We start from the raw sequence: 15,599 nt of genomic DNA on the forward strand, positions 1-15,599 counted from the left end.
CTCTCAGACTCCTAGTATGATTTCCTATAGGAAATTTCCCACCTAGTACAATTCCTATACCTTTCATAATAAATTATTCCCCAATATTTTATAGTTCTGTTATTGTTAATTGAATATTTTTCTCATTTTTATTGATTTCTAGGGGCTTATTTGCAGTAAATTAAAAAAAAATTTTAAGTAGGCTCCACGCCCAGCATGGAGCCCAACGTGGGACTTGAACTCATGACCCTGAGATCAACACCTGAGCTGAGATCAAGAGTCAGATGCTTAACTGAGTCACCCAGGCACCCCTGTAGTAAATTTTTATTTTTACTTTTTTTATTTATTATTTATTTTAGAGAGAGAGAGCACAAGTGGGAGGGGCAGAGGGAGAGGGAGAGAGAATCCCAAGTAGAATCCATGCAGAGCACAGCCCAATGTGGGGCTTGATCTCATGACCCTAAGATCACAGCCTGAGCTGAGATCAAGAGTTGGACACTTAACCGACTATGCCAGGCGCCCCTATAGTAAATTTTTAATATATTTTTCTTGTATTTATCACCTTAACATTTTCTCTTATTAAGTGTAGTTTTCAAGAAAGTCCTTTGGATTTTCTAGATTTCCAATCATGACATTAACTAAAAAGATAGTGCAGTCTCTGTCTTTTCAATATTTATAATATCTTATTTTCTTGCCTTACTACATTTGCTAGAACTCTAAAGCATTGTATAATGATAATAGTGTTGATACCAATCCTGTCTAGCTCCTGATTGAAACAAAAAGTTGTTTTAGTAACTGGTGTATGTTGGCTTATGATTATTTTACATTTTATATTTTTTTCATGAACTGTGCCTTTGTTAGATAATGACCTTCTTTATTTTTCTCAATGTCTATCACCTTAAATCCTACTTTCTCTGGTGTCATGTGGCTATTCCTGCTATCTACGAGTTTGTGCTGGCCTGATCTTTCTGACAACTCCTTTATTTTCAGTCTTTTTTTTTTTTCTTCTCTTTTCTTGTGGTTTCAAGTATCTTTGTTATAAACAGTATGTATCTTTTTTTTTTTTTTTTTTGTCTTTCTAACCCAGTCTCTAGGTCTTTAATGGGGGGTCAGGGTATCCTTATTTCCTTATTTAGTATGACAAAGATGTTTGCCATTCCATAATTCCTTTATGTTTATTATTTTTTACTTTGTGATTTTATCTTTTTATTCAATTGACCTATATGAAACTACCAACTCCCTACTACTTTCCTCTTTTCTCTCTCTAAGCTGTCATTCATTTCATTTTTCCCTTGGTAATTTGGAAATTCTACTATTTTTTTCCATTCCATTAATGGCTATCTCCCCCCTCTAGGCATGAGGACTGACCCTTTACTGGGTATAGGTAACAGATAATTTACCTATGTTATGGGGGAGAGTTAAAGGCCAGTTGGCCCTTCCTCCTTGGTAGGTAACTTGTTCTATCTATCTGTGAGTTTGTACAATATTCTCTTTCTCCTTGGAGTTTAAGGATTTACTATCATCTTTCCCTTCCATCCTGCCTGGGAATGAGGTCAGTACCTCCCATCTGCAGACACAGCTTTTTCTTCGTCAGAAAAGTTTTCTTCTGTAATGCATTTGGTTCATGCCTCTATTTCATCCATCCCCATTTCTCCCTCTGGAACTTCTGGTTGCACATGAGGATTCCTAGATTTGGCCTCCAGATCTCTGGTCTTTCCTTCATGCCTCTGAGCTTTCCATTGAGCTCTGAGCTACTTCTTCCATTAGACCCAAGCACGTCTTCATATTCCTCCAATGTGCCAAACTTGTTCTGTCCTTGGGGTCTTTGCACTTGCTATGCTTTCGTCCCGGAATGGCTTCTCTTAGATCTTTCCCTGCTCAGCCATGCTTCCAGGTTCATCTTAGCTCAGATGTCCCCTTCTCAGATATACCTTTCCTGCCACCTTGGATGTAAACAACATACCCTGCACATCACCCTGGTTCCTTTTCTCCATTATTCACACTGCCCATAATTAAGGTTTTTTTAAAAAGATTTTATTTATTTATTTGAGAGAGAGAGAAAGAGAGAGCATGAGTGGGGGGTGGGGCAGAGGGAGAGGGAGAAGCAGACTCCCCACTGAGCAGGGAGCTCTAAGCAGGGCCTGATCCCAGGACCCTGAGATCATGACCCGAGTCAAAGGCAGACGCTTAACTGACTGAGCCACCCAGGCGCCCCTTAAGTTGTTTATTTTACTGTTATATTCATCCTTTACTTCCGCACACTCCTTACTGTGGGGCAAGGATTCTATAAATCATTCAAATTTGTGCTTCCCATTCTTCCTATGTACCCAGTGTCTAGCACAGGTCAGCACTTATGGAAGAACTAGAAGAATGAATTAATGTCTTCCCCAGGGAGACCCTGCCCTGTCCAGCTTCAACCCCACACATAGGAGTATTGGAATGGGAGAGTGGGAGGGCAGGGGAAGGTGGGGCAGTACTTACCTGAGAGGGCTTGAATGACTGGTGTCTGCTGGGCTTTTTTTATTCTGTGGCTACAGGCAGGGAACAGGAGCAGAAGCTGGGTTGGGCTTCCTAGGAATCCTGCTGGGTATGGGGCCTTTGGGCCTGACCCAGGGCTAGTCTTGATCTGGGATATTCTCATGCTGCCCGCATTTTTTTCCCCTAGACTTTATCACTTCATACCACATGGCATCCTTCTTACTCAGTCAGCCAACAGGTGTTTCTGGAGCTTACTTGGTATTTGAGGTGTTCAGGATCTATCCATGACTAAAACAGAGAGATTCTCACCTCACAGGGCTCTTATTCTAGTGGAGGAATCCAGGCAATGCCATATAAGATTAATAAATGCCTCCATAAGAAAGGCAACTGCTGGGGCGCCTGGGTGGCTCAGTTGTTAAGCGTCTGCCTTCGGCTCAGGGCGTGATCCCAAGGTCCTGGGATCGAGCCCCACATCAGGCTCCCTGCTCGCTGGTAGCCTGTCTTCCTCTCCCACTCCCCCTGCTTGTGTTCCCTCTCTCGCTGGCTATCTCTCTCTGTCAAATAAATAAATAAAATCTTTAAAAAATAAAAGGCATTATGAGATTATTTCTTAAAAAAAAAAAAAGAAAGGCAACTGCTATGAAAAAAAGTAGAGCAGGGTAAGGGGATAAAGGTGATCCCATGTGCTGGCTGAAAGGTGCAGGTTGCAGTCTGAAATGAGGGGCTTTGAGGGCATTAGGGTACAGTCCTGTGGAAATCTGTGGAAAGTGCATTGCAGATATGGGAACAACTGGAGCCCAGCCCTTGAGCCAGGAGAGTGCACGGGGTGTGATAGGTAAGAAACTTCAGGCTGCTGAGCAGTGGGGCTGGAGATGAACAGAGGACATGCAGTCAGAGGTAATGGGGAATCATAGGGTCCCTGCCAGCTCTGACTTTTCCTTGGGGAGGGTCTACTGCAGGCTGATGTGTCGAGAATGGACCAAAGGTGGCAAGGGCAGGAGCAGGAGACTGGGAGGTGGCCTTGACATTGCCCTAGGGAGAGGTGGTGGTGGCTTGGACTGGGTAGAAGCCATGCACCTGGCAAGAAGTGCTCTCATTCTGGATAGATGATGCAATGGAAGGAACAAGACTTCTTGAATGTAAGTGGGAAAGCAGTCAAGGGGTGTTTGGACTGAGCAATAGAAAGGACGAAGCAGCCACCCCCTTTGAGCTGGGGGAGGTGAGGCAGAGTGCATTTGGGGGATGAGCTGGAGCGAGGGTGGCACAAGTTGAGTTTGAGATGCCAAGTGGAAGCCAGTGCAGATGTCTAGTTTACAGCTGGGTATTGAGTCTGGCACTCAGGAAGGGTCTGGACTGGACGCACACCTCTGGGAGTGATGGACGTGTAGGTGGAATTTGAAGCCATGAACCTGCTTAAGGTTATGAGAGAAAGAATGTAGATAGAGGAGCAAAGAGGAAGAACCAGTGACGTGAGGGCATGGAGGCCTGAAACATACGGAGAAGATGCTTCCAGGAGAGGAGGGATCAGCAGGTCACAGGAAGTCTTTCCTGGCCACTCCCATAAAGGCAGCACCCTCTCCCCCTCCTTTTTTAAACTGTTTTTGCTCACTGCTATATTTCCAGCACAGAGTGTGGGTGCTCAATAAATACCTGTTGAATGAATACGCATATGCACGAATCCACACCTCCGCAAACCCCCAGTGCACATGCAGCCCAGGGCTGCCATGCTGGCCTCCTTTGCAGAGAGAGCAGAGATCAGGCAGGAGGCTCTGCCCACTCTCAGTGGCACCGCCTTCCTCCCTCGAATTTCCCAGCTTCACTGACATCCACTCAGGTGGAGCCCTTCTGGCCAACCCATAGGACCCAGGACAAATAAGCCTTGACAAGCCCTGCAGTGTGGAGGTTAGCAGGACCTAGGTTGGGCACAGGGTCATCCGCCAGTCCCCAGAGGGCTCTACAGCCATTCCTCTGTCCGCCCCTCTACATCTAGTCATCTATTCACTGTGCATATATCCACTCCTTTACTCACCGTCTACAGTCACTCTTTTGCCCATCTTTCCATCCATCCCCATCTAGTCCTCTGTCCATCCATCTGCTAGGGGGACGAAATTCCCAGTTTGCTGCAAACTGTCTCAATGTTAGCCCTGAAAAACCCACATCCCGGGAAACCCCTCGGACCCTGAAAAAATGGGACAGTTGGTTGAGCCATCCGTTCACCCAGGGATCCCTCATTGAACCCACAAGCCCAAAGTCCATCTGTCCACCCAAGCACCCACCTGACCTCCCTGGTCATCCTCCCCCTGGAAGGCAGGCAAGGCCCCGCCCCATCCCTGGCCCCGCTCCTTGCCCCACCCCTCCCGGAAGCCGCTGCCGGGGATCCCGGGGCCCTAGCAACAGCGATTTTCGGGCTGCCCAGTCCAAGAGCCGGGCTCCTGGTGCGAGCCAATAGCGAGGGGCTCCGGGAGCGAGGCGCGGGGGGCGGGGCTCGGCGCGGCCGCCGCCATCTTGATGGGACAGAAACAATAGGACGAAGCACCGCGGGACGGGCTGAGGCCGCAGGTAACGCCCGCCTTGTCCAGCCTACGGCTCTGCCGCCCCGGTAGATTTGGAGGAGGGTGGCTCCGGGCCGTTCAGGGGCGAGGTCTCTGGTCATTAGGGTTGTCCCCGGGTTATTTGGGGAGGGGCTCCCCCGCGATCCTGGGGGCGGGGAGATCTCCTCGGGTCTTGGTGGGGCCGGATATCCCCCGGTCATTTGAGAGCGGCATTATTTCTTCAGGTTACTGGGGGGAGAACATCTCCCCTAATATTGAAGGGGCAGAATCTTCTGTGGTCATAGAGGGGGCTCTCGGGTATCTTGGCGGTGCAGGATCTCCCCCGGTCATTGAGGAGGTTTCTCCAAGTCTTTGTGGGGGAAAGATCTCCTGGGTCATTGCTTCCCAGGACAGCGGTGTCCATGGGCTCCCTGGTTATTGGGGTGGGGAGGGGGGTTCTCCTCGAGTCTTTGGGTGGAGGAGCCAGCCCACCGCCTCAGGTGCTGTTTACCTGGGGCCGGCAGATGTGCAGCCATTTTGAGCGTTGAATGCCAGTTGGGCCTGTCCGCTGGCGTCTGGTGAGGCAATCTGCCCATCTTAGTATCCACAAAAGTCCTAAAATGGATCAGAGGAAGGCTTCTTTAATAGTGGTAAATTTCACCGTGGGTGGAGCTTTCATTTCTTTCGTATTTGCTTCAAGACTGCTTTTGCCTCCCATCCTAATATTTTGTATCGCTCGGTTTCCTATGGTAAAGCTGCACGAGCAGAAAAGTGAGTCCAGACGTTGTGAAAACAAAATGTAGACGACAGTAAAACCTAGTGCTCTTAAATACCAGGGAAATAGAGCTAGTTACTGCTTGGAATGAAACATTTTGTTAGTAAAATGTTCATGAAACAAAATAAAGCGTTCGGAAAGAATAGTTTTAAGAAAAAGTACTGAAACTTTTGAAAAGCGTTAACAAAATGTTCGAGTTCACCAGTTCTGTGTTTTTTTTTTTAATAAAGCACCATGATTACAGTAATTTTGATGAACTCTAGTATTTAAAATATTTGCAGTATTTGCATTTTTAGCAGGGTTACATTTTAAGTGAACTCAGATGCTTATTTACTTAGGTTGCTGCTGTGGAGTTTGTGTAATTGCATCCTGTAACCTGGTGTTAAGTATTTAAAGAGAAGTTTCAGGGTGGTGGTGTTATTGTTTTAATTTTAGCCACTATCAGAATTAGAAGCCAGGAAAATGAATACTTTATCATATTTGATGTAAAAAGCCAGTTTGAGGGGCACCTGGGTGGCTCAGTCTGTTAAGCATCTGCCTTTGGCTCAGGTCAGGATCCTGGAGTCCCTGAATTGAACCCCCATTGGCGGGCTCCGCGCTCAGTGGAGAGCCTGCTTCTCCCTCTCCCTCTGCCCCTCCCCACTTGTGTTCTCTCTCTCTCAGAAATAAATAAAAAAATCTTCAATAAAAGCCTTACTAACTCTTACTAACTTTGGAGAAAAAGTCAGTTGAACTGTTAACTGTTACTCCAACTGATACATTTGCTTTGTGACTTTAGAGTAGAATTGACAGGAATTGTTAGAAATCAAGTGCATGAGTACCAGCACCAGAGTTGATAGAATTGTAAAAACCACTTTAGCAGATGTAATAGAATTCTTTTGTGCTTTGGAGCTTCACAAGTGACAGACCAGTACACTGTATACCATCCCTGTGTCTGTCGGAGCAGTGGAATGTGGAAGGAGGGAAGGAGCAACTGCTGACTGATGAAGTCTCCCTTGCAGAGGGGTGCCAGAGCCTTCTGTAAGCACTGGAGATGTAACTGGTATCTAGGCAACAGGGTTGAGCCTGAGCCTCCGAGGCCAGCCTGCTGAGGTGAAAATTTTCCATTGTTTGGTTCATAAAGAGGATGCTCTGGGGAAGAATTTTCCCTTGAAGTGAAGTTATTTCACCTAGTGAGATAATCGCCCTAACAAATTGAGCACATTTTTGTACAGTGGAAGGTAAGCAGATCATTTCTCTTGTGTGATTATATTTTAAAGCATATTTTTGTTTTTAAGATAATGATATTTTTGCCTATTTGAATACCAAGTAATAAAAGTAACCAGTAGTATTATATTTTGCAATATATTCTGGTAGCAAGAAAAGGTCCTTTTTCCCCAAAATTGAATTTATAGTCCACTTCAGAGTTTGAAGGAAAAGACAGTTTCCTTTTTTTAAAAATAATTTTTATTTTGTTATATTAGTCACCATACAGTACATCCCCAGTTTTTGATGCAATGTTCCATGATTCATTATTTGTGTATAACACCCAGTGCACCATGCATTATGTGCCCTCCTTAATACCCATCACTGGCCTATCCCAATGGAAAAGACAGTTTCCTAAGCTGATGAACAGTTGGTTTGGGTCTGTCATCCATCACCTGTTGGGAGTTACCAACTCCTAGTTGATCTTGTTTCATCTCACTGCCTGTCTCCCCCCATCTTAAAAACAAACAAAACCTGAATTTTTTTTTAGGTGGCATAGTCCCTGGATGTATTTTTTCTATTAAGTATTTCATTGTTTATCTCTAAGAGACAAGGAGCTGCCCGTGGTATCTACAATACCATTATTATACCAACGATAATACTTTTTTTTCCACCTGAATATCTGGTTATGCTCAAATGTCTCTGATTTTCCCATAATTTTTTTTACAGTTGATTTGTTCATATCAGGATCTAAATAAGTCCTGCACATTGCATTTGATTGAAGTATCTCTTTTGTTACTTAAATTTATATAGGCTCATTCTGTGTTTCTAATAATTGTTTTGTTGAAGCAACTGTCATTTATCCTTCAGGATTTCCCAAATGCTGGCTTTTGCTGATCACTTCCTTTGCTTGAGACCTTTTGACTATGGTGGCTGGGTTTGAAGGGGTCGCTCCTGTACGTCTTCTCAGTGAAGACATTGTGAAGGTTTTGCCAAGGCTCACTCATAACCGAGCCCCAAACCATGAACTCGGAGGTCTGTCGTGGACCTAAAGGGCCACACAGTGCAAGACCCTCCTCCTCCCTCTGTGTCGTATAGTCCGAAGACTATGAGCCCTAGATTTTCCACGTGCAACTGGGAGGAGATTCCATGACTTCCAGGAAGGTATAGACGTTCTGCCTCTGTCTCTTTACAGACCTCCTTCTTTCATACTGACCTTGCCCCCTCTGCTCACAGGCAGTTCGCACCTATGAGGGCCCTGACCCAGTGCTCTTCTTTATTTGCACATCACTCTTAGAGTGCCTGCTGTCTTCCCTTTGTAGGTAACCCCCAAATCTCTTTTCAGGTTAGGTTCACTCAAGCTTTGATCCCATTGCTCCCAATTCTCTGCTGAGTATTTCTTAAGTGCTTGACCATCCCCTTATATTTAAGTGTCTGCAGCTCAACTCAGTGTCTTCTGAGCTGTTTCTGACTTCATGAACCAAACATCCTTGTTCTGACGTGGGAAAGCTCAGTATCTGACTCATCCCTCTAATCGGATTCCCTGTATCGGGTTCTGAAGATAGGGTCCACAGGTGCCTGCACCACAGTCTGTGTGTAGAGTTCAGTGAAGGTATGCATTTTTCAGGAGAGGCCCACAGATGTCTCAGGTTCTCCAGGGGGTCAGTAACCTCCTGAAGGTCAGTAACCTTCTGAAGAACAGTGTGGTACACCTAGCCATCTACCAAATCCTGTTTCTCTACCCTCCCCCCTTCCTTCCTTAATTCCCCTGTGGGGGCTGGGCACCAGCCTCTCTGGGTACATTGGAGAAGGCAGGAGAATTTGTGCCCTGCCAAGTGTGCCACTGAATGTGGGAGAGGTCATTCCAGGTGGGACAGGTGTCTGGAGAAGGCAGCCCTGGTGTCTTGGGGGCCCCAGGGCCTAAGAGCTGTCAGGACTCTTTCCCACCTTCCGCCCCAGGGATGAAGGAGGAGAGACCCATGAGAGAAGGAAGCCCATCCTGGGAGAGGCTGGAGAGACCAGCTTGGTCTTGATCCTGATGGCCTAGAGGTTGCAGCTCTCTTAGGGGTACTCTTGCTATCATCTCCTTCCTCGTGCAAACTCCCAGACTCAGGACTGTGAAGGCAGTGTTGCCTTCTCCTCTTTCACCTTGGTTTTGATATCTTCAAATAACCAGATTCTAAATTCATGAGCCCACAAAGTAACCTGAAACACGTCTATGGTATAACATATAACAGAGTAGCTTGAGAGCTTTCTAAACACTCACAGTTTTTCTTAAGCAGCTTAAAATTTTTCTTCCCTCAAACCTCTTTTTTCATATATGCTTCCAATGTGTATAAGCATTGTATCTCTTTTTTTGCTCCTTAAGTAAGAATGTAGACAGAAGACAGCCCGATCCTGTTTATGTAAAGAATAGAAAAGTGTATGGAAGAAAATCTGCAGGGTGAAGAGACCCCAAACTAATAATGGTGGTCATTTTATCACACTTGTAACTAGCTTAAAAATCTGTTTTTTTAAAGGCTAGGCAGGATGTCCCATGGCACTCTGTTCCTCTGCCTGGCGTTGAAGCCTCCTCTCTTCACTCTCCTTACAGGAGTGCAGGCTTAGTATGCCCTTATCCCCTCATACTGTCAGGTCCCTCCTGTGACCTCCATCTCCTAGTGGACTCTTTGGAGGAACTGTAGGGCAGTGGGCAGAGGACAGCCAGGCAGGAGGCTAGATATTTTACTCTTGTTCCTGCCTCAGAGCACCTCTGTAAAACTGTACCATGCCTGGCTTATAGATGAAGACCGGCACCAAGAGGAGGTAAAGCACCATGTATACCCCAGGGTAAGGCAGGCCCGAATTTGCCAGGGAGATTTAAAAGAATTTTTTTTTTTTTTAAAGATTTTACTTATTTATTTGACAGAGACAGCAAGAGAGGGAACACGAGCAAGGGGAGTGGGAGGAAGCAGGCTTCCCGCCGAGCAGGGAGCCCGATGCGGGGCACGATCCCACCTGGGATCATGACCTGAGCCGAAGGCAGACACTTAACGGCTGAGCCACCCACGTGCCCCTAAAATAATTTTTTGATACAATTCGAAAGCGTATAAACTTAGAGAAATGTACTTGGAAGTTGGCTTTCCTACAATATTTACTATTTTTTAATTGCACATACACAGTTATTATCTAAAACAATGTAGTCCTTTAGAAGTTATACTTTTTTTTTTTAGACTTTATTTATTTATTTGACACAGAGAGAGAGACAGCCAGCGAGAGAGGGAACACAAGCAGGGGGAGTAGGAGAGGAAGAAGCAGGCTCCCAGCAGAGGAGCCTGATGTGGGGCTCGATCCCAGAGCTCTGGGATCACGCCCTGAGCCGAAGGCAGATGCTTAATGACTGAGCCACCCAGGCGCCCCTAGAAGTTAATACTTTTTACCCACGTATTTCATGAGTTAGTTCTGTTCCAGTTTGTCTGCGTGCATCTTTGCTATTCTCATAGCCACATTTGGAGGTGCTCTCCTCCTGAGCACTTGATCTTCACCTCTTAGTGGTGGAGATGTAACATTATCACTGGAACCTTTACCCAGAGTTGGTTGTGGTCTCTCCAGTGTGACCCTGTTACTGTGTTGATTTTTTTTTTTTTTTTCTGTGTAACAGCTTTACTGAGCTATAGTTCACATACCATATTACACATCCCAAAAGGAATCCTGTATCGCTCATCCCCAGTATAGCTCCCCTCCCGACTGGCCCTTCAGTCTTCCTGAAAGTCTCCTCACCTTGACCTGTTTTAAAGGCCACCGCTGCACTTGGTTAAGCCCTGGGGATGGAGGGAGGAAGCAAGCTCTTCCTGCTGTTGGTTGTGGTGGTATGCCCCAGAGGTAGTTGCCTTGGGACCAGGGAGGCTGTAGCACATTACCATTTTGCCATTTTAGGTGGAAAGTTGGAGGGGAAATGAGGACATCTTACCCAGAAAAGACTTTGTTGGACATGACCATCTGTAGTCCACATCCAGCTCAGATGCACTTTGGATTCATTTTTCTGTTTATAGACATTTTCTCCAATCTTTTTCAAGATTGTATATTTGTTTTTTTAAAGATTTTATTTATTTATTTATTTGAGAAAGAGAGAGCAAAAGGAATACAAGCAGGAGGAGTGGGAGAGGGAGAAGCAGGCTTCCCACTGAGCAGGGAGCCCGATACGGGGCTCGATTCCAGGACCCTGGGATCATGACCTGAGTGGAAGGCAGATGCCTAACTGACTGAGCCACCCAGGTGCCCCTGTATATTTGTTTTTAGTGTAAATTTTCATAAATAGGGTTCTCTTCTAATTGAAATTACACAAATTCAGTCTTACAAGTAAGGATTAAGCTTTGGTGACACACCAGCATTATCAGTATATGGTGGCTAAAAGTTAATATTCTAGTAACAAGAGTTTTTGTATTTAATGCCACTAAGATGCCACGTAGTTAAGATTGAAATGGTTGGGAGGATGGTAGCTCATAAATATGGTCTCCAGGTCAGAACAGGTAGCAAAACATGTGTTTAAACAAACAAATGGTTAAACAGAAAAGTTGTGCCTTGATTTGATTTTAAATGTTTGCGAAATGTAGCTGTTGCTGAAGTTATATTGTCAGCACCTGCAGCACCCTGCCCATGGGAAAATAGAAATAACAGCTCCAGCAGCTGCTAATGGGATATTCACTATGCTAGGTCTTTTACCTGTGTTCTTTTCATTCCCAGGATGATCTCATCCCGCTCTGGACTGAAGGGTTTCAGACTTTGGTTTGGAGTTCCAGTACCTGCTGTCATAAACTCTTTGGGACAGCTGGAGTCAGTCTGGGCCTCTTGGGCCTCTTCTGATTGCTTTCTGTTGTAGACAATTCACAAAACTTTCTTTGCACTGCTGGGTTTGTTTGTTTTAACTCTTCTTGTGAATATATTTAACTGAAAGTCATAATTGGTCAAAATGGGAGAGCATTTCGTATTATTTGTTCTCTCTATGTAGCCATCCATTTATCTTGAGACACTCCTACATGTTTTAGAAATTGAGTGTCCAATCCCAAGCCTAAGGAAGATTAAGTTTCTTTTTTTTTTAAGAATATTTATTTATTTATTTGACAGAGAGACAGCCAGCGAGAGGGAACACAAGCAGGGGGAGTGGGAGAGGAAGAAGCAGGCTTCCAGCGGAGCAGGGAGCCCGATGCGGGGCTCGATCCCAGGACCGTGGGATCACGCCCTGAGCCGAAGGCAGACGCTTAACGACTGAGCCACCCAGGCACCCCTAAGTGTTTCTTTTAATGAAGTAAGATGTGTTAGAAACCAGGAAGACAGAACACTTGACTAGTGCTGCTGTTTCTGCTCCAGGCTTTTCTATCCCCAGCTGCACACACAGAAATGAGAGGTCCCATGGGCTGTGTGAGTTCCGTCATACTGTCTTGGGGAACGTAAAAATCTTGGATCTCCCTTCAAAGCTTATTTTATAAGAATGGATTATTTTTGTTTTACAACTGTAAAACTAACACTAGATATGAATTTTTGCTGTGACACTCCTCCCTGCCTTTTTATCCGGGGTTGAGATCCCAGGTCTTATACAACTTTGGTGTCATTGCCAAGACTGCAGCAACATTTGTCTTGGGATTAACCTAGCTCCAAGCCTGCCGGCTTTCCCTCTGATGCCCGTTTGTTTAATGTGCTTGAAACTGGGTGTCTGTGGATTGTACCTTAGCTCATTCCTCCCCTCTCATGAGCAAGAAGTGATGCTAAATCTCTGCTGAGGTCTCACCTGAGCTGCTTTTACAAGGTGCTCTGTGGAGGTGTGTGGACCAGCACCTTTCGGTTCTCATGCTCAACAGAATCAGACTGTCCTTGAGAGATAGCCTGGAGTTACCCAACAAAGGAAGAGGAAGGGTGGATATAGTGTATTTGACCACAGAAGGTATATTTTTATGAGTTTGAACAACCTGACAGGAAAAACATATACCACTATTAAACTATTTAATTGTCCATTGCTGATATTACGGTCTTCCTAAATTAGTTCTTTTTTTTTTTTTTTTAAGATTTTATTTATTTATTAGACAGAGACAGAGACAGCCAGCAAGAGAGGGAACACAAGCAGGGGGAGTGGGAGAGGAAGAAGCAGGCTCCCAGCGGAGGAGCCTGACGTGGGGCTCGATCCCATAACGCCGGGATTACGCCCTGAGCCGAAGGCAGACGCTTAACCGCTGTGCCACCCAGGCGCCCCCCTAAATTAGTTCTTACTGAACATTTTCAAGTTTTCTGCTTTTATGCTCTGTTCGTGTGAGGCAGTGAAAGGTGTCCTTCCAAGAACAGTGTCTGTTCACTGTGGTGAGTGCCCTGGAGGAGAGTTAATGTAGTTGGTTGCCAGCTCTCTGCTGAGGGTTTGGGTTTTTCTTGCTCTGTCCCTACCAGAGTATGGGAACACAAGTGTCTTTTCCCCAGGTCCTTTGAGCTGCCCCTGCCCTTTGTAGTACCTATGCTAGGCCTTATGGGACAGACACAGCAACACCTTCCCAGGGTTGCATGCTTGAGGGCCTGTGGGTTGATTGGGATGCTGCACCTCCCTTGGGAGGCTAGGGGAGGACCGTAAGCCCCAGATGCAGGTCCTGGGGCATTTGGAAGAGTGGACCTTGCTGAGGTGCCAGGTGGCAGCTGATAGAGTCTGGGCTGTGAAAAACTGATGGATGTGGCCAGCAGGTCTAAGGCAGGTGAGGGCTGGGAAAGGAGGGGACAGGCTGCTCCTCTTCCAGGAATGATTGATCTCACTCTCAAAAGAGTGTTTTTACTTTGAAAGTACTGGAGGCTCTTTGTATAGAGCCAGAGAAAGGGAGCAAAGAGGCAAGATGTCAGAAGTGGAAGTGCCCCATTGGCCTTCCTTCCCAGTCCTCAGATGCGCTCTTGAGTGACTGAAGTCACTGCCCTTCTCCCAAGCTGGGTGATTGTGAAGTAGTCAGTGTCTGATTTGCTACAGTACTGTGGGTATGTTTGAACTCGATTTCCTTGAAATTTGTAAATATTTTGCTATGCTTTATTTTGGAAAGAAATCTCAGGATTTCTGGAGGATAATTTGCAAATGGCATAGTGTTGTGACCTGTACCAGTGTCAGGAATTTTCTCACACCCATATCTGATTCTTTTCTGGCTGGTCAGGGAGGAACACTGTGTGCAGAATGGTTTGTGATAAAAGCTGCCAGATTGGGGGACACCTGGGTGGCTCAGTCGATTGAGCATCCTAGTCCTAGTTTTGGCTCATGTCATGATCTTAGGGTCATGGGATTGAGCCCTGCGTTGGGCTCCCAATGTTGGGCTCCACGCTTAGCAGAGAGTCTGCTTGAGACTTTCTCTCCCTCTCCTCCTCCCCCCACTCTTTATCTCTCTCAAATAAATCTTAAAAAAAAAAAAAAAAAAAAAAGCTTCCAGAGTGATGTTATGAGCCTGGGCTACTCTGCAGCCCCTTGAGGAGAGTATTTACCTGAGTGAGGTTTTGCAAGGACCCAGAGGAAATTGTGCCCCCTGGACACAGGACCTGGTGCAGTGCAGGATACACCTTGGTCCCTCCGTCAGTAGGTATAACACTCAGGGTGCTGGCCTGGGCAGGTCATGGCTGCCTGGGTTCTGTGGCTGCCCATGAGGACTGAATCATTTTTGGCTCCCTGTGTTTCAGAGGATGAGTTCATGTGTCATCTGGTTTGGGAGCCTGCTGAGAGAGGAGTAGGGGTAAACACTGACTACATGCAGAGAGCATATAATCTTGCCTAAAACCAATGAATGGACCATTACTTGTTGGCACAAGAGAGAACTGTGACTCAAGGTAGGGAAGTCCCTCAGATTGAGACCTCACGGCAATTTCAGCTGCAGTGTGAGGCGGTCACTTCTGTATGTTTCAGTTGTGTATGTTTCGTACAGGGTGGTGGGAGTCATAGACTGCACCAAGGAGGAGACTGGAATTGGAGAATTGCCCTTGAAAGAGGGGTAACGGGCTTTTTAAGGAGGACTGAAAATTCTTGGTTTGTGTATGAAATAACATTTAATTCTTTTTTTTTTTTATTTATTTGACAGAGACAGCCAGCAAGAGAGGGAACACAAGCAGGGGGAGTGGGAGAGGAAGAAGCAGGCTCCCAGCGGAGGAGCCTGATGTGGGGCTCTGGGATCACGCCCTGAGCCAAAGGCAGACGCTTAACGGCTGCGCCACCCAGGCGCCCCAACATTTAATTCTTTATAAGAAAATGTGATATTCTGATAAAGAGGACATGTGACACCTTAGAATTAATAATTTCAATTTCCTTGAAGGAGTGGTGCTACAGTTCTAGCTAGAAAAAGCTTTTTTTTTTTTTTAAGATTTTATTTATTTATTTGTCAGAGAGAGAGAGCACAAGCAGGGGGAATGGCAGGCAAGAGGGAGAAGCAGGCTCCCTGCAGAGCAAGAGCCGAAGGCAGATTCTTAACCAGCTGAGCCACCCAGGCGTCCCTAGAAAAATCTTTTTAAGTTGCTAAAACTTTGTAATTCTAGCAATGTAACTCTGATGAACATACCTCTAGGTAGGCCGAAAGCTTCTCATCTCCTTCCATCTTGGGACCCACTAGTCTTTCATTCCAGAAATCTGATCCGAGGCAGAGATATCAGGCAGTGTGGTCATGAAGGTGGTTCTAGAG

General features: G+C 45.8%; 1 protein-coding gene across 2 annotated transcripts in view; it reads left to right on the forward strand.

Moving 5' to 3' along the window:
• Positions 1–4,861: 4,861 nt before the first annotated feature.
• Positions 4,862–15,599, forward strand: part of IP6K2 (inositol hexakisphosphate kinase 2) — a 30,781-nt gene continuing 20,043 nt past the window's right edge. For both annotated transcript variants that reach the window (XM_045778512.2, XM_045778513.2), the window contains exon 1: positions 4,862–5,016. The gene's annotated coding sequence lies outside the window, so the exon portion shown is untranslated. The remainder of the gene's footprint in view (positions 5,017–15,599) is intronic.

The sequence above is a fragment of the Ursus americanus genome, chromosome 14, assembly GCF_024610735.1.
Source record: "Ursus americanus isolate L20-20 chromosome 14, mUrsAme1.1.p, whole genome shotgun sequence".
In the NCBI taxonomy this organism is placed as follows: domain Eukaryota; kingdom Metazoa; phylum Chordata; class Mammalia; order Carnivora; family Ursidae; genus Ursus; species Ursus americanus.